Source organism: Mirounga angustirostris, unplaced genomic scaffold (genome assembly GCF_029215605.1).
Source record: "Mirounga angustirostris isolate CCGP_5_RB_7025 unplaced genomic scaffold, mMirAng1.0.hap1 SCAF_10, whole genome shotgun sequence".
In the NCBI taxonomy this organism is placed as follows: domain Eukaryota; kingdom Metazoa; phylum Chordata; class Mammalia; order Carnivora; family Phocidae; genus Mirounga; species Mirounga angustirostris.
The window spans coordinates 38,949,296-38,971,264 of record NW_026991718.1 but is presented as its reverse complement, the minus strand read 5'-3'; the positions used below and the strand labels follow the sequence as shown (position 1 = coordinate 38,971,264).

Sequence of the window (21,969 nt, the reverse complement as noted above, 5' to 3'; positions counted from 1 at the left end):
ATCCGATTCTAGTTCAGAATGGAGCCAAAAGAAAAAAGTTGCCCCTGAGAATTTCTAATCAAAAGCCTGTTCTTATGCAAGTTTGGGGCTGGAATTCATACCCGTTTTGTGATCAAAAACCTTTTAAAATGGTCGTAGGTTCTCAGGGCCCTGGGATCCAGCCCCATGTTCCCCAGTCAGGCTCCGCACTCAGGCAGGAATCTGCTTGAGATTCTCTCTCTCCCTCTCCCTCCCCCTGCTCATGCTCACTCACACCCTCTGTCCTCTCTCTCACTCTCTAAAATAAATAAATCTTTATAAATAAATTAATAATAAATAGATAAGCAAGTCATCTTGCAAAATCAAGGGCAAAATAAAAGTATTTTCTGACAACAAAAATTGATGGACATACCCTAAGTAATGGAACTTGCAAGGGATGTACGTTAGAGAGAAAGATGATCTTGGAAGGTCTGAGATGTCAGAAGTAGAATATGAATCAAAGGCACAAGTGAAAGAGTTAAAAAGTGAAACTTGATTCTGAGAAAACAACCAGCTGAATGCACGACACCATGGAAATCATTCATGAGCACCCTAAGATTGGGAGAAAAACGTGTAGGGGAGCAATGGGAGATTAGATTGGGACCAGAATTTGAATGGTTTACCAGCCAAAGGTGTTTGGACTTTATTCTCCTGGCAGGAGGAAGATACTGAGTTTTATTATTATTATTATTATTATTATTATTATTATTATTATTATTATTATTAAAAGATAAGATGCCTGGGAGCAGGACCCAGTGAGGGAGGCTGGGCATGAGACAATAGGAAGTGGGGATGATAGGAGGGGACTCCGCAGCTGGAAAGCCCTATCTAAGGGGACAGTCACTGCTCAGGTCTTGCCAACTGCTGCCATGTGACAGTTAAGCACCCTGTGTTGCCAGATCTTTGGTTTTCCAGAGAGGCTATAACCTGAGGTTTTGGTCATTTTGGGTTTTCTCAGTTTAAAATAGAGTCACAAATTCAATTTTTTGAGAAAATTGCATCACGAATGAACATGTATGGTGAAACAAAACTTCAACGTGGAGGGCCTGAGGGCTTGTGACATCTGGACTAATAAAAGTGATGATGTGGAAACACTGATTTGGTGGAGTGTGCAAGGTCGGCTTGCAAGGCTATTCCCGGCTCTGCTGCCTCTTCAAAACTTATCTTGACTGGTCAGGTTTGGTTTCATTTCTTTACTCAACGATGCTCTCATATTATCAACAAGGCTGTTAAGTCCTTACAGGTGGGCATCTTATCTTCTTTGAACACACCACAGGATAGAGCACACTGCCTGGCTGTCAGAGGGTAGGGCAGACAACCCGGTGAGAAATTAGCTCCCTTCTTCTCCCTCCTCTAAGTCTGGTCCTCAAAGAATTAGGGGTATTGTCTCCTCCCTTCAGCCCCTCAGGGTTGCTCTACCCTAGGGATTTGGGTTTCCCTTGCCCAACGTCTAGTGGATGGCCTCCTAAAGAAGGTGAGACCTAGGGGCACCTGGGTGGCTCAGTTGGTTAAGTGACTGCCTTCGGCTCAGGTCATGATCCTGGAGTCCCTGGATCAAGTCCCGCATCGGGCTCCCTGCTCGGCAGGGAGTCTGCTTCTCCCTCTGACCCTCCCCACTCTCATGTGCTCTCTCTCTCATTCTCTCTCTGTCAAATAAATAAGTAAAATCCTAAAAAAAAAAAAAGAAGGTGAGACCTATGCCCAATTCCCCTAAAATGCCCTTGGAGGTAAAGAACCTTCTATAGGAATGCCTGAAGATGGCCAAGTGCTGACCACTAAAGGCCACAACTGGGCAGGAAGCTGGAGGTCTTGTGGTGGAGACCATGGCTGGCCTGTGTGTGATGAGGGCCTCTCCATGGGCCCTGGAAACAGCAGATGTCCAGTACCAGACATAGAGGTAAGTGGTAACCAAAAAACAGAGGAGGACCCTAACCTACTTTCCTGGTACCATATAAAGTCTAGAGCTCTTCTACCATCACCTGGGAGAAGAAGGGAAACTCCAACAGTGGCTAATGTCAGTCATCTGGTCAACCAGACACAAGCAGATTTAGAAAACAATTGGCACTATTGTGCCAATCCCGTGGACACCTGTGAAATGTTTGTAGATGGCAGGAGCTCTACCAGCAATGGAAGTTGAGGGAGGTGGGAGAGGGGAGTTGGTAGAAATGGGAGAAGTGACCAAGCCTTGGATCACCAGAAACATGTCACCACCTCTGCTTATCCCAGAGGGGCACTCATCCTTTGTGATCATTTTCCTAGAGTCAACAAGGAAAAATCATAGCTTTTCCACTTTATATACACTTAAAATAATGATTTTTTTAATGAAGGGTAAGAGACCTACCAAAAATTCCAAAATCATCAATGCAAATCTCAATGAATTATCTCTAAATGAACAGACCATGTCAAAAACTGGTCAAAAAACAGAACATTGCCTACCTTCCCAAAGCCTGCCCTGTGGCTCCTTCTGGTCACCACCCTCACCTTCCTCCTGTGATGGCAGTCACTCTTGTGACTGCCAGCCCTTAGATTTTTTCAGCCTGCTTTCGAATTTTACGTAAAAGAAATCCTGCAGTGTGGACTCTGTGTCTGGTTCCTTTCGCTCACATCGAGTTTGGGAGTTGCATCTATGTTGCTGCATGAAGCTTTACTTTGTTCATTTCCATTATTGCATAGTATGGAAATACCCCAATTTATAAAATCCCCTTGATGGACATTTGGGTTGTTTCAAGTCAGAGACTATAACAAAGAGTGCTGCTGTGAATGTTCTTGCTCGTGTCTGTTGGTGGCTTAGGGTTGGTTTTTAAACCTTCAAGAAGGCAAAGAGCAATCTTAAGAGAGTAGTGGAATGATGGGGAGTCCTGGGTTCATCTCACCATAATTACTCATGATTATAACATTTTACTGAACTAAAATGATCTGAAAATACCCTGTGACAGTTCCCAGCATTTTCCTTGTACTCGGTATAGCTACACGTAGACACTTAAAAACTCAAAAAGAGTCAGAAATGGAAGCAATCCTCTCTATCACCCAGCCCAGAATTTCCCAAACTTCAGTTCTACGAAGGCGGTCTTTGTGATTTTTGCTGTATGCTTGTACCACGTGGACTATCACTTCATATTTTTCTTTCAACTGTCTAACTTTTAACGTTCAAAGATCCACTCTTGGGGCGCCTGGATGACTCAGTCGGTTAAGCATCTGACTTCCACTCAGGTCATGATCTCAGGGTTCCCCGCTCAGTGGGGAGTCTGCTTGTCCCTCTCCCTCTGCCTCTCCCCCTGCTTGTGCACGCTCTCTTTCTCTCAAATAAATTAATTAAAATAAAATAAAGATCCACTCTTGCCTTATCCTAAGAAATAACAGCTATGAACTCATAGCTTTGATGGGTGGCTACATTGCTTTTATTATACATTAAAACAAACATATAACTATTCAGATACGTTTCAGTCTGCTACCTGTGTGAGATATTCTCTGTTGCCTCCTTCTGGTCCATTGCTTCCCCTGTTCTGTCTGGAAGCTGACCTCCACACATTGCCTCCATCGGCTCCCTTGCCCTCTGCCTTTGCTTGTGTTCAGCTGAGAGGCACTGAACGGGGCCTAGAAATCAGGGCATGTCTCCCTACCCCAGCTGGTGGTTGGCTCCATTCTCTATCAGAGTCTACAGGTCTGGCCGGGCAGCCGTCTCTACAGTGAATAGTGTTATCTCCTTGCCTCTCCAGATGTTGCAGTTCCCTGGCATTTTACCATTTCTTGGCTCCCTTTTGTGCCCATCCCTTTATAAACAATCCCTTACTCAGCCTTCTTCAACTTCCCCTTTCATGAGGCCATCTGTTTCCTGCTAGGAGGGACGTGGTATCAAGTACCATCAATGGTGGGCATGCATTCCTTGTTCTGTACAGGCGCTAGCTGAGACCCAGGAGGGAGCTCATGAATCCAAGCTCCCCCCCGCCGCTGGCGCCATGAGTGCCGGAGCTGGGAATGATCTCCTTGGTTCAATGGGTTTTTCACAGTGGATGCTGCTCCTCAGGGGAGAAACTGGTCAGTTCTGCTCACAGTGTTCAGGTGTTCAATATTGCAAGTCCTCTTTCTAATCCTCTCTCTCTTACCCTCTCTTCCCCGTCCTAATTTTCTTTTTTTTAAGATTTTATTCATTTATTTGACAGAGAGAGAGAGAGAACAAGTAGGCAGAGAGGCAGGCAGAGGGAGAGGGAGAAGCAGGCTTCCCGCTGAGCAGGGAGCCCGATGCGGGGCTCGATCCCAGGACCCCAGGATCATGACCTGAGCCGAAGGCAGCGGCTTAACTGACTGAGCCACCCAGGCGCTCCCTAATTTTCTTTTTTTTAACTGTGCCCCAGACCAAACTGGATCTCAGCTCCCTTATTTTTTCCCTCCCCTAACCTAATACTGACATACGGCATGCATCAGCCCTCCCAGCGCCCATACCTTTGTTCAGACATACCTGCATTTCGCTTCTCTCCTTTGATCATGAATCCTTCCCAGAAAAGGCCCAAAGGCCTGACCCAAACATCTCTTCCTCTATGAGCCTGCTGTGTAAACTTTTCCCTCTGTCCAGAAATAATCATTGCCTCCCCTATTCTCCCATAGCTCTACCTTAGCACTGGCCCAAGTGGTAACGAGTTGTGTGTGTGTTTTTCCTTGACGACACCGCAGTCCCTTCTCTGAACGATCATGCTGAACCCCTTGGAATGACCAGAACCCAGCCCCGAACCTGGCCCAAACCCTTCGCAGTGCTATGTTGAATTAAATTGCATTCATTAAGCCATTAAGAACATTAAAGCATGAAAGATGTTCTAAGAGGTCACAGATGAATTCCTACCCTACTAATTTGTAGTGATTACTTATTTTAAAATGGTACGTTGAGGGTGTGGTCTGAGTTGAGGGTGGAATCAGGGGTGCCTCCCCCAGTTTCTTATTCTTCCCCTGCTGGAAAAGGGTGAGGAAATGGTCATCTAGTTTCATTATGGGTTATGGGTCCTCCAGCTGAGGTCCTCAGATGAGCAGCATCGGACCACACATTGTGGAGTGAGTGTGCAGGCACCGTGTGCATGAGAGGGAACAGAGGGGGGCGGGGCTCAGAGTGCTCTTTGAATGCCGGAAGGCGCCCAGCTCCAAAGAGCACTTGGACTTTGGACATAAAGGAGGGCTTCTTGATCACCAGTGTCTGAGGTCAAGTTAAAGCTCCTGTGAATTATAAATTGTCCCTTCTCTTGGGTTTTTCCTCTGTGCATGGATCTCCCATGGGGGAAGGGATGTGCATGGATCTTCCTTGAGGAAAGGTAGCTTTGGCCTCAGGAGGCAGCTTATCTGGGATCTAGGCATTTGAATGCAGAGTTATGACCCTGTCCTTTTTCTTGCAGACATAGTTCTTGTGAGCATCTGTCCGGGGCCTGAGCTTGGGAGGCAAGTCTGTTGTAGAGAGCATCCAGCAACTATACCAACAAGGGCCTCCATGTTTACCACTGATGATGGGCTCACCCACAGGTAAGTCAATTCCCAGCTCTGAGCACTTCAGGGACCTTGAACTGTGAGCTAGGGTGGTTGCATGCTGTCAGGACAGGGTTCTCCAAAGGGGCCAAGACCTTACATGGTGATCTTACCTCTTGGGAAAGCTGGAGGTTGGCTCTCCAGGGCAGGCTCCCCCCAGGGGAGCAAAGAATTAGGATGGAGCACTGGGTTTGGGATTAATGGGTGGCCTGGGGCTTACTGCTCACTATTCTCTTCTCTTTATTCTGTCTCACCCAGAGCTGAGGGAAGAGGCCTTGACAATGGATAGAATTTAGGGGATCCTGACCATGGCTTCCAACCCAGCTAGTGGCAGTGTACCCAGAGGAGCTCCCTAGCTCTTGTTCTCTCTCAGGTCCTCTGGATACCCTCCCCACTGCACCTTACCCTGGGATACTGCCCCACACCTGGGCCGTCACAGCCCCCTCCCCACCATGCACGCTGAGGAAAGGACCCCAAACTGGACATCGGGCGCCCTGGGTGTGAGTCTCACTTCTGCCAACAACAACTACTGTGTATTCTTGGGCAAGTCCCTTAACCTCTCTGGGTCTTGATTCCCTCAGCTGTAAGAGGGAGATAATAATCCTGTAAGGCCCTCAGTGTTACTTTGAGGATCAAGATAATGAGTGTGAAAATCTTTCATTTACTCCAAATGTGATTAGCATTTATTATTATTTGTCCTGGAAACTCTTCCTTCCTCGGGGCCCTGCTAAGTGAACCAAAGTGTGAATGGTTAATAATGAACTTTTAGTTTCTCCTTCCAGACAGTTATTTGCACTTATAACCAAGATGTTCCATGCCTGCATTCAGAGGAAAGAGTAGGGAATAAATTCGAGGTTCACAGGCATGCTGGCAAAGAGCATCCTCCCAGCAGGAGGTCCTGCTTCCTTCACTGGATACTCTGCTGGCATCATCATCTCTCCTCATGAAAGGATGGACATTGGTATCTACGTCAGGGAAGTCTTTGTGCAGAAGGCTGAGGGGAGAAGAATGTCCAAGGACAAACATTTGCTGGTGAACCCAACTTCACAAAGGTCCTTCATTGGTCACACTTGCTTGGTACCCAGCTGATGCGTCCATGAGACTGTTCTCAGCCGAACACACCACAGCATTGGGAAAGGGAAAGAATTCTTTCCCTGAATTCCTGTGTTACGCTGGTGAAGGGAGAGAAGACTACCAAAAATTTCCTAACGTTTGAAGGCCCCTGTCCTGGTGCAGGTATTTGTCTGCATTTGGATAGGTCGGTGGCTGCTTTCTCTCTTGCTCAACACTTCCTCCTGCATTCCGTCCACATTCTTGTCTCCCATCCAAAGGCCTCCACTCCTTCTCCAGCAATTTCTGTTCTCTAGGCCCCCATCTCCTCCTCCTCCCATGAATACGGACCCAGCTACATCTGAGACTTTCCCCATTGACTTTGGCAAAGCCCCCCATTGCCTCTCCCAGAGTCTGGCTCATAAATTCATTCTTCCATCAGTCTAACTCAATTCTAGATGTCACCCTCCTGTTTCCCAACTCTCCTCAGGTTCCTCACTATCTACCAAATTAACTGCCATCCTCTAAGACTGGCCTTGGAGGCTGTCCTCCCCCTAGTCCCCAGGGAAGCTGCTGGTACAGACCTGGGCTGGCCACACCGTTTCCCCGGGTTGGCACAGCCTGTTCAGGGTATAGAGCCCCAGAAAGAGGCGTTTGACCCCAGATATTGGCCCATTGTCCCTGCTGGCCTCCGTGCTCTCTCAGGCACCTGCTAGGCCCAGCCAGCCTTTTGGACCTCATCTACTTTTCCCTTACTCCTGCCTGCCCTGCTCCCTGGCCCAGTGCCCTCCTCACGCCTCTCTTAAAAACCTCTCCATAGCCTGTCTCTGTACATTTGTTATACCATTCCTTCCACCCAAAGTTCTTTAATTTACCCCTCACAGTGCCCCCTGCCCCAGCTCCCCAGCCCATCTGAGTGGCACTTCCTCAACCAAGGGAGCATGGATGGAGCACGCTCATATGGTAGGGGATCTGGGCCAGCTGTTTACCACGGGACCCAAGCTGCTGGCCGTGTCTTTAGATTTTTCCTCTTGGGCTGCTCAGACTCCCCAGAGAGAAATCTTCCAGGCTCTTGCCTGGAGAGTGGGGTCAGGCTGCGTGTGTGTTTAAGCCCCAAGTGGCAAGAAGGGCCGGGAGTCCTTAAGTTTAAAAATCAATGACATCAGTCCTTGATCCTTCTGTTTTCCATGCTGTACCCCGCACTTAGAGGCCCCCATCCCGAGACCCACTCTTACCCTCTCAGGGGAGGAAAACCGCAGACTTCTGCTGGGGCAAGACAGGAGCAGGCACCCAGCCGGAAGGAGTCGGAGCCTGCCTCAAGGGACATAGAGACTGCTTCCCAAGGGCAAACACTGCTTGCAGTGTGTTCAAAGTAATTTACATATATAAGCATATATTTACATATTCACATATTTAAGTTTACCCCTCAAACCACACTTCTCCCAGCTCTCTGCACTTAACCCCACGCGTCTGAGTCAGACTGTCTGACGCCCTGACCTCTGGTCCTAAGCTCCTGGGGCTCCCACTTTCTCCTTTTGAGGAGCCTGTGGTATGAAATGTTCATCCTAGCTTTCTCCAAGTCAGGCTTGGAATCGGGCTCAAAAGTCTGCCTGGTCCGTTATTCCTCATCTGTTTGCTTTCCTACTTCCAAAATGTTAGTGCCGCTGTCTCCTCATAAAATCCTTTCCTGAGAAACATCACTGCATGTACATTCATGGGCTAACTGATGTTGATGCATCTGGAGAGAGCTGTCCACCCACCTGACCTGTCACAGCCAACTCGTCACCCTGACTTCGAGACCCTCCCAGACTTTTCCCTATGGGCCTCTTCATTTGGCTGGTCCTGATCTATAACCCTTACAATAAAACCAAAGTTGTAAGTCTAGCACCTTTCTGAGTTCTGTGCATTATGCCAGTAAACATGCTCACGGGGGGAGTGGGAACCCCCAAATCTATAGCCGGTTGGTCAAAGCATGGGTGGCCTGGGGACCCCTGAACTTGTGTCTGGCATGTGAAGCCAGGGCAGTGTCGCTGGAGACCGTCCTTCACCCGTGTAGCATGCACTAACTCAGGGCAGTTAGCTTCAGAACTGCATTGCAGTCCTGCCCACACAGCCGGGTGCTGGGGACGAAGAGGTCACAGAGGGCCAAGTGACGCTTTCCGGACTTCACCTGCCCTTGCATTCAGGGCCTTCTCCTCCACAGCCAACCTCAGACGTAATGGACTATGCGAGTTTCCCCAGGCCTGATAGGTACAAATGAGGTTGTGTTCATGACCTTACTTCTCAGCTTCTTCCCTACATCCAGCCCTGCAAAGGGCCCGTGCCCATGGGAATTTCTGGGGGTGCCTGGGTGGCTCAGGTTTGCTCATGAACAAGTCTGGTCTGCTCTTTCTGAGGTCTGCTGGACACTGCTGCTTCCCCGGGGTGACACCATTTTGGATATATTCTGCTTGCCTGTTTGGATGAGTTGTATCATCCAGGCTGTTTTGTCCTGGCTTCGGGTCAGGTTCAGCGCATGGTAGGCACTGGAGGCAGGGGTTGGAGGAGCGTGAGGTCAGGGTATTTATTCCCTGCTCCCTCCCTGCAGGGAGTTGGCTGATTCTCCTAAGAAAGTCTACAGCTGGCGCAGTTGGGGCGCCTGGGTGGCTCAGTGGGTTAAGCTGCTGCTTTTGCTGCCTTTGGCTCAGGTCATGATCTCAGGGTCCTGCGATCAAGCCCCATGTGGGGCTCCCTGCTCAGTGGTGAGTCTGCTTCTCCCTCTGTCCCTCCCCTTGCTTGTGTGCACACGCTCTCTGTCTCTCAAATAAATTCTTAAAAAAAAAAAAGAAAGGCTACAGCTCTTATCGGGTGGCCCATATGCTAACCACTCCCTCACGAGTCCCCTGGTGGGCTGGAGGTAAAAGCTTCACCACCCGTTGTGGGTTTCCCTCTACACTGCCCACAGCGTTGTAAATGGTCCTTCTCAACTCTCATCAGATGGCCCTGTTGAGAGGCCATTTGCTTCCTGTTGAGACCCTGACCACACAGACATCACTGCTGTTTCCGCTGGATACACATCCTCAGAACCACCCCCCTCCCCAGGGACATCACCAATGATCCTACGGCATCCTATTAAAAAGCAGAGCTGTCCTCATGCCAACGGTGCACAGCTGCCTCTGGCAGTGCGGGAGGGACCCCCTCTCCCTGTTCTGTGTCCCTCTGCAACAGGGCCTCAGAGAGGTACTACTCGGGCCCCAATGGTTTCTAGCATTTTGAGGGAAACAGCTCCTTCTGTTTGACGTGCATGAGGCTGAGGGAGGAGTCCCAAGACGGGGAGGTGCTGAGCTGGAAGGAGCTAGGGCACCATGCTCTCACAGACAAGTGCCGCATTCGGGCTGGGGGCTGGAGCCAGGGGCTGGCCAAGCCACTAAATGGCTGTGTGACCTTGGACAAGTCACTCTCACTTTCAGGTAGGTTTCCTCTCCCATAACACAGGGGTTGGACTCGGTGATTCTCAAACTGCTCTGGGTCCCCAGCTTCCCTTTGGCCAGAATAGCTCTTGTTTGATCTATTCTTAGAATCTGGGCTTTTGTGAAGATTTCCTTTAAAGTATGATTCCATTGCTTTAAAACTGTTGGAAAACATCTGGACTAGAAGGTTCTAAGATCCCTTCCAGTCTCAACATTTTTGAACATAAAATCACCCTTGTCTTCCTCAGCATTATGCCAGGGAGGGTCTGGTTCCAAGATTTAATGGGAAACTAATGATTAAAGGCCCATCTCCTGCCAGGCTCTCTGCCATGGCAAATCTACCATGACTGGGTAAATGGTTTTGCTCCCTCCCCATCCATCCTCAGCACCTTCTCACTTACTTCTCATTTACTTCTGCCACTATTCCCAGGTGAGGAAAAAGAAAGGGAAATTTTAAATCAGTTGCATAAAATGCAAACCAGCCCGGTGAACAAAAATGTGAAAAAAGATGGGAGCTTTAACAGGTTGACCTCGGGAGCCTTGCAAAGCCTTCGTCCATGGCGATGGAAGCTGGCAGCCCCTCAGTAATCTGTCCCAGACATTTGGTGCTAGAGAGGATTATAGAGCAGTGATTCGTAGTTTGGGCTCTGGGGTCAAAAGGATATGGGTCAAATTCTGGTGCCACCATTAACTCATTGATTGATATTGACCTAGTTACTTAACCATGCTGAACCTTTTCTCATAATCTGTAAAATCAGAGTAATAATAATAATATCTACCTTATAGAGTTGTCATGAAGATTAAGTGTGAGATAATACATGTGTGATGTTTAGCACAGTGCCTGGTACATAGAAAGTATCCAAGAAATCAGCTATTTATGGTTATTGTCATTACACTATTTCTCTTGGCTTCCAGGAAGCGCAGAGGTCAGATCTCAATCAAGTGTTTAGCTGAGAACCCTCCTAAGCATCATTCTCTCCCCCTCCGCTCCATGTCATAGCTTCTTAACATGGTTATCACTTATCGAATTCTTAGTATATGGCAGAACTTAGAGACACTACCCAACACCTAGCACAGTGCTGGGAATACTATCGATAACTCGATATATGATGGTAGAATAATCAAATGATCTTACTCAATACTCCCAGCAACTCTGAGAAGTAGGTATCATTGTCTCAATTAGAGGAGACATGTTTTTGTCATAATTGTGCAGCATGTGCAGCTGCTTCCTGATTGTGGGGCATCTGCTCTTGCAAGAGGGTCCCCCTCTGGATGCTGGGATGGTGGAAAACTCCCCTTGACCTCTGGCAGCAGAAGCATGGACATATGAACTAAAGACAGCCAATCAGATCCTCCCCTGAGACTTTTAAATCCAGACTGAACAATGTAATCAGAATCCCTTCTGGTGGGGCTGACCGCTAGGGCACCCAGTGGCCTGTGGCTTCCGTGGCCCCAGGGCCAGCAGTGACAATGGTGCGGCAGAGGGCCCAGGGCCCAGCTACCTGCAATTCATTTTGAAAGGGGGGAGAAGTATTGTAAATGACATTATATGATGTTAGTTTCGCAAGAAAGTTTCTACATCTTGCCGGCCTTTCCAGTGTTCCCTTTCCTTCTGTAGATTGTGTTTCCTTATCATTCAATCCACTTCCCTCACTCCCAAGGGACTCCTCTCTCAGGACGCTTGCCCTCCATCTCTTCGGCAGGTGTCCAGATGGCTCTGATTGCCTCTAAGAAGATGAAGCAACACCTCTCCAGCTTTTCTACTCCTCCCCCCACCCCCCACTCCATCCTCCTTCTGCCCACTTTATGATCAAACTACGCCAACTCAGGGCAGTTGGTGCTCTTCTCCTTTAGCAGATGAAAACCCCAGGAGGAGTCTTTCTGTCACACACAGACGTGCTGGGGTTGAGAACTGCCTCATACATTTTTCTTAAGGAAAAAAGGCCTTTGAGCAAACCGACATCGGTTGGCTTTTGTTGATTTCTTTTTCATTCCCTTCTTGAACTCCTCCTTTGCACCAGGCATGTGGTAGACTCCATGGGGGATCCTGAGGAAAAAACACATGTACGTAAATAAGAAAAAGAATATTGGGCTTGGAATTAGGAGACCTGGGACGGAACCCTGGTGTGGTCGCTCACTATCTGCCAGAACTTGGATAGGTTCCCTTACCTCTCTGAGCTTCGGTCTCCTTCTCTATGAAATGTGCCCATCCACACACATATTCTATGGGTTGCTGGGAAGCTTAAAGAAGAGGGCATTTAAGCACTCATCAAAATCGCCGGTTCAAGGGAGACATCCCATAGAAATGTGTTTCTGTCCATTGAAAGCACCCCCCTGATGACAGAGCCCTAAAGGAAGATGCTCCATGTCTCCAATCACCCTAAGTTGGGAGGAGGGGGCAGGAGCTTTTGGGAGTCAGGGCACCTGGCAACGTGAGAAAAACCACTTGCAATTGTGTTAAATGTTGGTTTGCATGAGTCAAATATCTTTTTATGTTCTTGGCAAGAAAGCTGATAAAACAGAGCAGGGAGGGACCCTGAACAGCCAGCCTCATCAGCAGATGAGGGAGGGTGAGTGGAGGGAGGAGGGCGCCAGGAGAGAAGGGGCTAGAAAGAAGAGCTGAAAACAGCCATGACCCATAACTGAAGGTTGTCTAAATAGTCCTCGAGTCCAGTTTCCCCGTGGCCTTAAGGTGTGTGTGTGGAGGGGTGCAAACACACTGGAAAGATGGTGTGGACCCCATGGGTGCTGGTGTCAGGACCTAAGTCCCAGTCTTGTGTCAAACACTGATGAGGTGAATGAACTGGGAGGGCCACCTAAGCTCTCTGAGCCTTCGCTTCCTGTGTGGTGATGAAGGGGAGAACACTAGTACTTGCCTCACGGTGGTAAAAACAGTTAACAGGTGGTTCCTTTTTTTTAACAGTTTATTGAGATATAGTTCACATACTATAAAATTCACATCTACCTGGCTCCATACTTTCCTTGGACCAGCACTACGAGGGTGTGTTCTTTTCATGTCAAATAGCAGGAGCTGAGGAAGCTGAGCAGAGACACATGATGCCCCTTGGGGCCTCTTGGGTCATTCCTGCCCACACTCCACTGACCACAAAGCCAGTCACATGGTTATGTTGACCTCAGTGGCAAGAGGTAGGATGCTCGTGCTAATGGGAAGGGCTGCAAAGTCACATGGCAAAGGGTGTGACTGTAAAATTCTACTGCCGGAAGGATCTGAAGCCTGGTGAACAATGGCACGTCCTATGACTGAGGACAAGAAATGCCTAGACATGCAGGATGGGTGGGTTTTGGTCCCCCAGGGCTTCCCAGGAGCCCATGCTTTTCTTTCTTTCTTTCTTTCTTTCTTTTTTTTAAAGATTTTATTTATTTGACAGAGAGAGACACAGGGAGAGAGGGAACACAAGCAAGGGGAGTGGGAGAGGGAGAGGGAGAAGAAGGCTTCCCACCGAGCAGGGAGCCCAATGCAGGGCTCGATCCCAGGACCCTGGGATCACAACCTGAGCCGAAGGCAGACGCTTAATGACTGAGCCACCCAGGCGCCCTGATGCTGCTTTTCTTACAACGACCAACTTCTGCTCTAGCTTCCTGCTCCTGAGGGCCCCACTTTCAGGTGGGGGACTGTGCTAGCTCAGCCTCTCACATAAGCTTTCTAGACCACAGTTCCTAGTTCCTGGCTCACCAGCTACCCTGTAGCCACTTCCTTTGAGGTTCTGCCAAGAGAATCAGGCCTTCCAAGAGGCTCAGGTCTCCTTCATGTGCAACAGGCTGCGGTCAGACCCCTTTGCTCCCGTTCCCAGGGGTCCAGCTGACTTCAGACCCCTTTCTCCTGTTCAGTCTCCCAAAGACAACTTTCTCATGCTGCTTTCCTGCACAATAGGGCCTGATGATACATCTGGCAGAGAGCAAAGACCCACATAGCCAGGCCCTCAATTCACAGAAAAGTCTGTTTATCTTTCCTGGGGTAAGACAGAGGCTCCAACAGTGAAAATTCAGAACTCAGATTAGCTTTTCAAAGGGTGACCTTTCCATAGTTGACATTCTCAATAAATGTCCCTGCAAAATTGCAATTGATTGAGCTTAAAGCAAAATCCTGAAAGGTTTGGTCAACATTTTGGTGTAAAGAACCTTCTGGGCACTCCAATATTGCCAGTCTGCTTAGTCTGCTTCCATTAGTAATGTGAATAAGCATTTTCTTGGGTACAGCCCAGAGTTAGCACCAATTATGAAAACTATGCAGAAGCTGGTTGGATGAGGAGCTGGTTAAAACGGCTTTCTTCACTAAGAGCTGTTGTCTCTCTGTCACCACCTTTTCTCCCCATGGAGATTGTTTCATTGTGGTCTTTGCAGGCTGATTTCTAAACATCCCTCCTTTCAAGAAGGTGACAGAAAACAAGCCACAAGTGCCTTATGAAGTTAAACATTCACTTATCTTATAACCCAGGAATTCTACTCCTGGGCATTCTTACTCCAGCAAATGAAACTTCTACCCACCCCTCCACAAAGATTTGTACATCAGTGTTCATAGCAGCTTTATTCTTTAAAAAAACAAAGATTGATTGATTGATTGATTGATTGATTGATTTGAGGTGGGGAGGGGCAGAGGGAGTGGGAGAGAGAATCTCAAGCAGACTGCCCGACGCCAGGCTCAATCCCATGACTCTGAGATCATGACCTGAGCTGAAACCAAGTGTCAGAGGCTTAATCGACTGAGCCACCCAGGTGCCCCAGCAGCTTTATTCTTAATAGACAAAAACGGGGAGAACTCAAATGTCTATCAACAGCTGAGTGGATAAACAGACTGTGGAATATACATACAACGGAAAACTCTTCTGCAATAAAAAGGAAGGACAACCAAAATATGTGACAACACAGATGAATCTCACAGATATTATGCCGTGTGAAGGAAACCAGACACGGAAGACTATACTGCATAATTCCAGTATTATAACACTGTTTTAGTCAGTCCAGGCTGCTCTAGCAGAATACTATAGACTGGGTGACTTACAACAACAGAAATTTATTTCTCACAGTACTGGAGGCTGGGAAGCCCAAGATTTAAGCGCCAGCAGATTCCATGTCTGGTGAGAGCCTGTATCCTGATTCAGAGACGGCCATCTTCTTGCACCTTCATAGCCCAGGCTCTCGGAAAGGCACATACACACAGGACACAGGGGTGTGCATCTCTCTAGGATTCATTTTATAAGAGCACTAATCCCACTCATGAGGGTTTCACTTCCTGAAGTCCCCACCTCCTAATACTCTGACATCAGGGGTTAAAGTTTTAACATGAATTTTGAAGGACACAAACACTGAGTCCTCCCAGACACTCTGGAAAAGAGCAAACCAACCAATGATGATAGAAGTCAGAACAGGTGGAATGGATTGGAACGGGGCAATAAGGAACTTTCTAGGTGATAGAATGTTTTATATCTTCATTGATGTGGTAGTTCTATTGTGTATATATCTAGTTGTTAAAACTCATCAAACTCCATTGTTAGATTTAAGCATTTCATTGTATATAAATTATACCTCAATAAAAAATACTTTTTAAAAAGCCAGGCTATTTCCTCAAGTCTTCTAAGAGAAAACTTAGGAGATCCATGTTCTAGACATTAATGGGGACATTGGTGACCTTAGAGCTGAAAAGGTGGTTGGCAACATGGGGTCAACAGCCAACTGGCCACATTTTCACTTTGTATCATCACTTAATCATTTATGAAAAACAATTTCTGAAAATGGAGTATGAGGCCCGTCCAATTAGGTTCTTAAAATAATTTTGCAAGTGGATCTCAGGTTCTGCTCAGTAAACTCCAAACATCATGAGGGGTGGCTTTTATGTCAAGGTCCCATGATGCTCCGTTGCTGAGGAGCAGGGCTTGTCCAAGCCCTCCGACCTTGGGTCTGAAGAGCCTGTGACGTATGGGTCAGATAGAGCACCTCTCCGGCCCAAGGGGAAACATGATTTTCTGAAGATACCTCAGAGTTGGAGAATTCTGGTCGCGGGGGTGGTAGGAGCTCGGGCTAGGGGTCAGCATGCCTGCAGTGAGACTTTGCCCTTCCAATAACCTGTCCTGGCCAGTAAGTACATCCACGTAGGAACCTGCTGACATTCAACCAGAGGGAACAGTGCTGTGACCTTGGACAAGGCTTTTGTAGCTTCTCCTCTAATCTCTCCAGGGCCTCAGGACTCCTAGAACAGGATGTTCGTTAGGACTCTGCCTTGACCAAAATCCTTTCTAATCCCCACGCTGCTGTCCCTGCCAGGAAAGGCAAATATCTCCCTTGTGCTGAAGGTCTGGCTTTGTTTGATGTGGCCTGGGACTGAACCAGGCCATGCCTTTTCCCCACTTTTTCAACTAGACAAGCTTTTTAAACACAGAGCTATACTGGAAAACACACACACACAATGCAAGGGAAGCTGAGAGCCCCTTCTCCCTCTTTGTCAAATTGTCTTTGGAATGCGCTTCCCTTCCCACTCTTCAGAGGCAGGGAGCCCTCTCCAGCGGGGGGCATCACTGGGTGCTGTCAGTTGCCAGGTGGTCCCAGCCGGTCTCCTGTTCACTCAGCCCCCTGGGACGGTCACGTACAGTGCACTGCAAGGGATTGGCTGAAGGAGAGTCGCCTTCATTCTTTTCTCCTGGCCACTGTCTTCTGAGTCTCATGCAGAATGCTGGGCACAGCCCTTTCCTACCGCAGGCACTCGGAAAAGCACATCCACACACCCATGTGGTACTGAGCAGCCGTTCATAAATTCGTTCTCCACCAAGGATGTACAGAGGCCCTATGTGCCAGACGCAGTGCTGACCCTCAGGATAGGGCAGTGAGCAAGATTACCACCTAGCACACAGAGCTCCCTGCTAACAGGGTGCTCACGGGCAGACAGAGAAGTCAGAAGGCAATTCCGATAGAGTGGCCCATCTCACCACAGAGGAAGTGCAGCAAGAGTGTAGAGTGGGGACACTGACTCAGACTCGGAGGATTCAGGAAGTGCTTGCCCAAGGGCCCTGTGTTCTAAGCTGAGACTCTAACAATAAGGTGTTCAAGTAAAGAAGGATGGGAAAGAAGTTATCTTAGAAAAAGGAACAGCGTGTGCCAAGACCCAGAGGCAAGGGAGAAACTGGTTCATTCAGAGTGAAAAGGAATGTCTCCTATTGGATGCTTAGAGCAGAAGGGAGAAGGGGAGAGAAGCCCCTCAGCTGACAGGTTTCCAAAGGCAGCAGAGTGAGTAAGGCAAGATCACGGGCTCTGGGGTAAGGCTGCCTGGAATGAATCTTGGCTCTACCACTCCTAGTTGTGTGACCTTGGAAAAGTCATATGGCCTTCTCTACTGCAGTAGAATCATTGTAGCACTCACCTCTGAAGGAGGAGGGAGACAGATATTGCAGGTAGCCGCGAACTACTTGCTGTGTGATGTGTTCATTCACATCAACCCTGATTGAGCTCCTAAACCCCTCTAGCAAGTCAGGAGCGGTTCCAGAATACGCAGCAGGCTATAATTACAGTGGGTCAACCAGCTGTTACCCTTAAAAGAAAGGCTCAATATCAAATAAAAATGAAATCTGGCATCTTAATCACCAGGATAACCACAGTTCTCTCTCAAATAGCATTTTAAAAATTGCAATGTAGGGGGCGCCTGGCTGGCTCTGTCGGTGGAGCGTGTGACCCGTGAACTCGGGATTGTAAGTTCAAGCCCCATGTTGGATGTAGGGCTTACTTAAAAAAATAAAAATAAATCGTTAAAAAATGAAAAATAAATGAAAATTGCAATGTCATGTCCACACATTTGCTTTGTTGAAGACTTAAAACGTACCCGGTGTACGGGGCAGAATGTCCTCCTTTTTACAGAAAATGAAACAGAGGCTTCTCGCCTGGAAAGTCTGGGGCCTGGAAGAGATCAGCTCTTCTGACTCCTCCATCCTACATGGCCTGGTAAGCCTGACTCCATCCCCCTGCAGCCATACCCCTGTGCCAAGCCCAACAGGACAGCAGTCTCTGCTTCCCGGGCACGCACTCACCACCATGCACACACACGCACTCTGGCCCTCAGGGCTCATCAGCCACCCGGGAGGTTGCCAAGTTGCCGAGACATGGCTGTGTGGGGCTGGATGTGTGACAACTACAACCAACGTCTTCTCTTTAAGGGTGTCCCGGACACAGCAGCTTTCCAGCACTCCCCCCACCTATGTCTGGGACATGTCACTCTCTGATCTCAGCAGTCTCCTCAAAGAACAATAGTGTTGGCACAGTTCCTACCCTGCTGGACTGATACATGGGTGTGGGATTCTTTCCTATGTTAGTTTTATCTCCCGCCTTAAGCCCCTTGGGGTGGTGAATTCTGTCTTCTGTTTTTCTGGTATCTACAAGGCTCCCCGCCTAGTGCCAGGCTCATAGTTGTTACTCAATAACTACTTGCTAATCACACATTAGTAATAGGTAAATACACACTTATGGGTATGTGTCCCTATATTGTGGTGTCAAGGGAATGTGGTTAGTCATCAGAAGGTTGCTTGGGAATAGTGAAAAATAGGCAGAAAGAGTTGGCCTTGAGCCATTATTTCATAGTCTTGGTCAAGGATGGGTTAGTAAAAGGAGAATTTATCTAAGGATATAAGGCAACCTCTGGGAACACAGCTGTGAAAGCCAGGGCTCCTGGGACCTGATGGAGGAAGGCAGGGCTTCCCCCACTCCCTTCTTCCAATTCTTCCCTCCTATCTTTCTTCATCTTTGTTTCTCTTAGCTTTTCCTGCTGGCTTTTGATATCTCCTGCTTCGAAATAACCCATTGCTTCGGGTTACCATGTTACCAAAACCAGCTTCAGCTCTCCAGGGTCTTACAAGTCCAGTGGCCCACAAAACTGCAGTGGTTTCTGTGTCTCTTACTGTAAATGCCTGAGAGAGTCGAATTGGCTCAGCTTGGATCTGTTCTTCCCTCTGCTCCAATCAGTTGTGTCACAAGGGGTGGGTTCCCCCCAGAAACATGGCCACTCTGGCTGCCCCTTCTTCTGGAAGGGTGCTGAGCACTTCCCAAGTGAAGGGTCTCAGCTGTGCATTCCAAAGCTGCTGAACACTCCATTCCCAACTACACGGGCTCTTTTCTTTCATGCAGATGTTGACCAAGGACCATTTATTTCAACATGCATTTTTTTGGCTATCCTGTACCTTTTCAGACTACGTTAGGCCCTGGAAAGGGAAAAGAAATTTTGAAATATACGGATTCTGACCTCCATGATCTGTTTCTAGTGGTAGGGGCTTACCCATTGGGCCCAAGGTCTAGGTAGAAGTTAGAATATGGAGTAGGTACAATAATTTTAGGGGCAGAAATATAGGAACAGAAGCTTGAAAGATGGGCCAACAAGAGAGGATCAAAATCAGCCACTATCTTCAATGATCAGATTGACAAATGTTAAAAAGAATGACAACACCCAATGTTGGGGCAGGAGATAAAGAATCAGGCACCGTCATCTACTGCTGATGGTAGCAAAGAAATAGACTAAATAGACCCTGCTGTAGGGTTTCTGGCATTCTCTGCTACAATAGTAAATGTGTATCTCTTATAACCACCAATTCTAGGTTCAGGAATTTATCTTATGTAAATAATTAAGAAAGAGTTCAAGAATGTTTGCATGTGAATGTGGTGGTGTTCACAAGAGAAAAGGGAGGGAAAAAACCAAGCTTAAATGGTACACAAGCTTGCTTATGTAAATTATAACATAATAGAATATCATAAAACAATTCAGAGAATGATATAGCTGTGTTTTGGCATGGAAAGGCGGGGTGGGGGGGAGCACATGGTAAAAATAGCCATTCACATAGGAACTGATTATATAAAATTGTTCCCATTCATATCTGTGGACACGAGGCACAGTCTGGAAGGAATTACTAATATGCTAAGGGAAAGCGGAGAGCTCAAGTGATTGCTACTTTTGTCTATATTTTCTGCATTGCTTGAATCTACATTATTATCTGTTTTCATAATCAGAAGTTTGATAAAGCTAGGTCTTTGGTCTTTTTTTAAAATAAACTTAATTTTAGAATAGTTTTACAGAAACTTGAAAAGGTAGTACAGTGTTCCCGTACATCTTATGTACATAAGATTCCCAGTTTCCCCCTAGTATTAACATTTGACATTAGCACGGTATACTTGTCACGATTCATGAACCAATACTGATGCATTATATTAACCAAAATCCATGCTTTATTCAGATTCCTTCAGTTTTTACTGAATGCTCTACCTCCTTGAGGATAAACTGTCTACATTAACTGTAGGGCTCTTCTGCATGGGGGATTTGTCTCTTGTCCTCCATTTATTTATTTATTCAATTGTTTAGTTTTACCATTGATAGTCATTGATAGTCATTGCCTCCTTTGAGTTATAATCCCATGTTACTTTAATTCTTCTATTGCTCAAAATAATTTGTTCTGCTTTGGGCCATTGGGAACTCTTTGAGTTGGCTCCAGAGGCTCTGAGACATATTCCCATCAAGGTGGGTCTGTATTATGCATGTGTGGCTTTCTTTTTAAAGCATTTCTTTACTTTCTGGCATACTCTGGGTACTCCAGCTTCATCTTGCGTCTTCCCCGCTCCAATCCTAGAATCAATCTCTCCTCCAAGGAGCCCTGCTTCCTTTCATTGGAAGATGGTATTAGAAGCCAAGATCTATGCACTAGGTGCATAGGTAAAGGGTGCACATAGTAAAGTGAAGTCGAGTCAGCAGCCATGGTGGCAGACAAGGAAGCCCTGTGGCAGAAGGAGGGTCCCCATGAGAAGGGTGGGCAGGGTTAGGGACTGTCCCTGGGAGAAGGGCCCACTGGGGCTTAGTCAACACAGGAGACTTGCAGAATAAGAACAGTCAGCCTGGCCCTGCCCTGACCCCATCTCAGGGTTCCTTCTGAGTGGTCAGGGGGTTAGGGGAGGAGGGAGGATCCCTCTCCTTCCCTCTAGACTCCAGGGCCACTGTGGGTGATCCTGTTCAGGGCCCGACGGCCCCCAGGTCCTGCCCATTCTGATATCCTAGGTCAGATCTTGTTTGGCAACACCTTTGGGGTAATGTCCAGGCCCGTGTAGGTGGTGGCTACTGGGCACTCTCTGGCTGCCAGGCAGCACTTTCAGACCGGTCCAGACTTGAAGACATTCTGGCCCAAGAGCCTTGAAGAGGCTTCCAGCACAAAACCTGGGAGGCAGCGCTCCTTCTTGCAGCATCCCCTGCAGTGGGGCTGGGGCACAGGACCAGGTGGCTCGCTGACACACACATCCCGGCCAGGTGGGGAGCTGGTCTGGGGGGGCAGTGCAAAGGAGAGGTGCAAGCTGACCCCTGCTGAGCCCTGTCTGCCTGCGGGTTGCTCACAGAGCTGGCTTGGGGACCCAGTGTTGGCTGCACTCAGAAATAGGATTTACTTATATGGGCCATGATTGTACTTTTAAAAAATTATTCTTAGTTTATCTGAATTTAAACCTCTACTAGGTGTACTGTATTTTATCTGACAGCCTGAAGGAGGAACCTGGCCTAAGGACTGTCTCAAGCCACAGCAAGGTCAGGGGAGACTGTGCCCCCCAGAGTATCCTTTCCTAAATCACCTATCATGTCATCTCTTATCTAGATTTTTTTTTTTTGCCTGAAATCTTGAAAATATACAACATAAGCTTCTCCAGCTGATAAAAGACAATCGGAAGTACCAGCATTTGATTTGTCCCAAGGTAGGATTAGGGACACTAACTGTGTCATGTACTCTCGGTCCCAAGCACAGGACTGGGAGCTCACTGCCAGAGTGACTTCCAAAGGGCAACATCCAAGGCGCTGAGGCATGCACATCAAAGAGTTTGGAAAAGCCAAAGAGGGCTCTTGAGAGAATCAGGAGCTGGTCTACCACGCTGACCAGATGAAGAACAGGAAAGTTGAGAAAGTAGCAAATGGTCTGGGACAACGTGAAATAAGGAC

The 21,969-nt window shown here is 47.7% G+C and overlaps 1 long non-coding RNA gene across 4 annotated transcripts in view; it reads left to right on the top strand.

Moving 5' to 3' along the window:
• Positions 1-21,969, top strand: part of LOC123851098 (uncharacterized) — a 62,786-nt gene that overhangs the window by 7,776 nt on the left and 33,041 nt on the right. The window contains exons 2-3 of one of the 4 annotated variants that reach the window (XR_008506866.2): positions 5,394-5,517; positions 5,894-15,588. This is a non-coding gene — a long non-coding RNA (uncharacterized LOC123851098). Of the gene's footprint in view, positions 1-5,393; positions 5,518-5,778; positions 15,589-21,969 lie in introns of those variants that run through there. The other 3 variants (XR_006792486.3, XR_006792484.3, XR_006792485.3) reach the window with 3 other exon arrangements.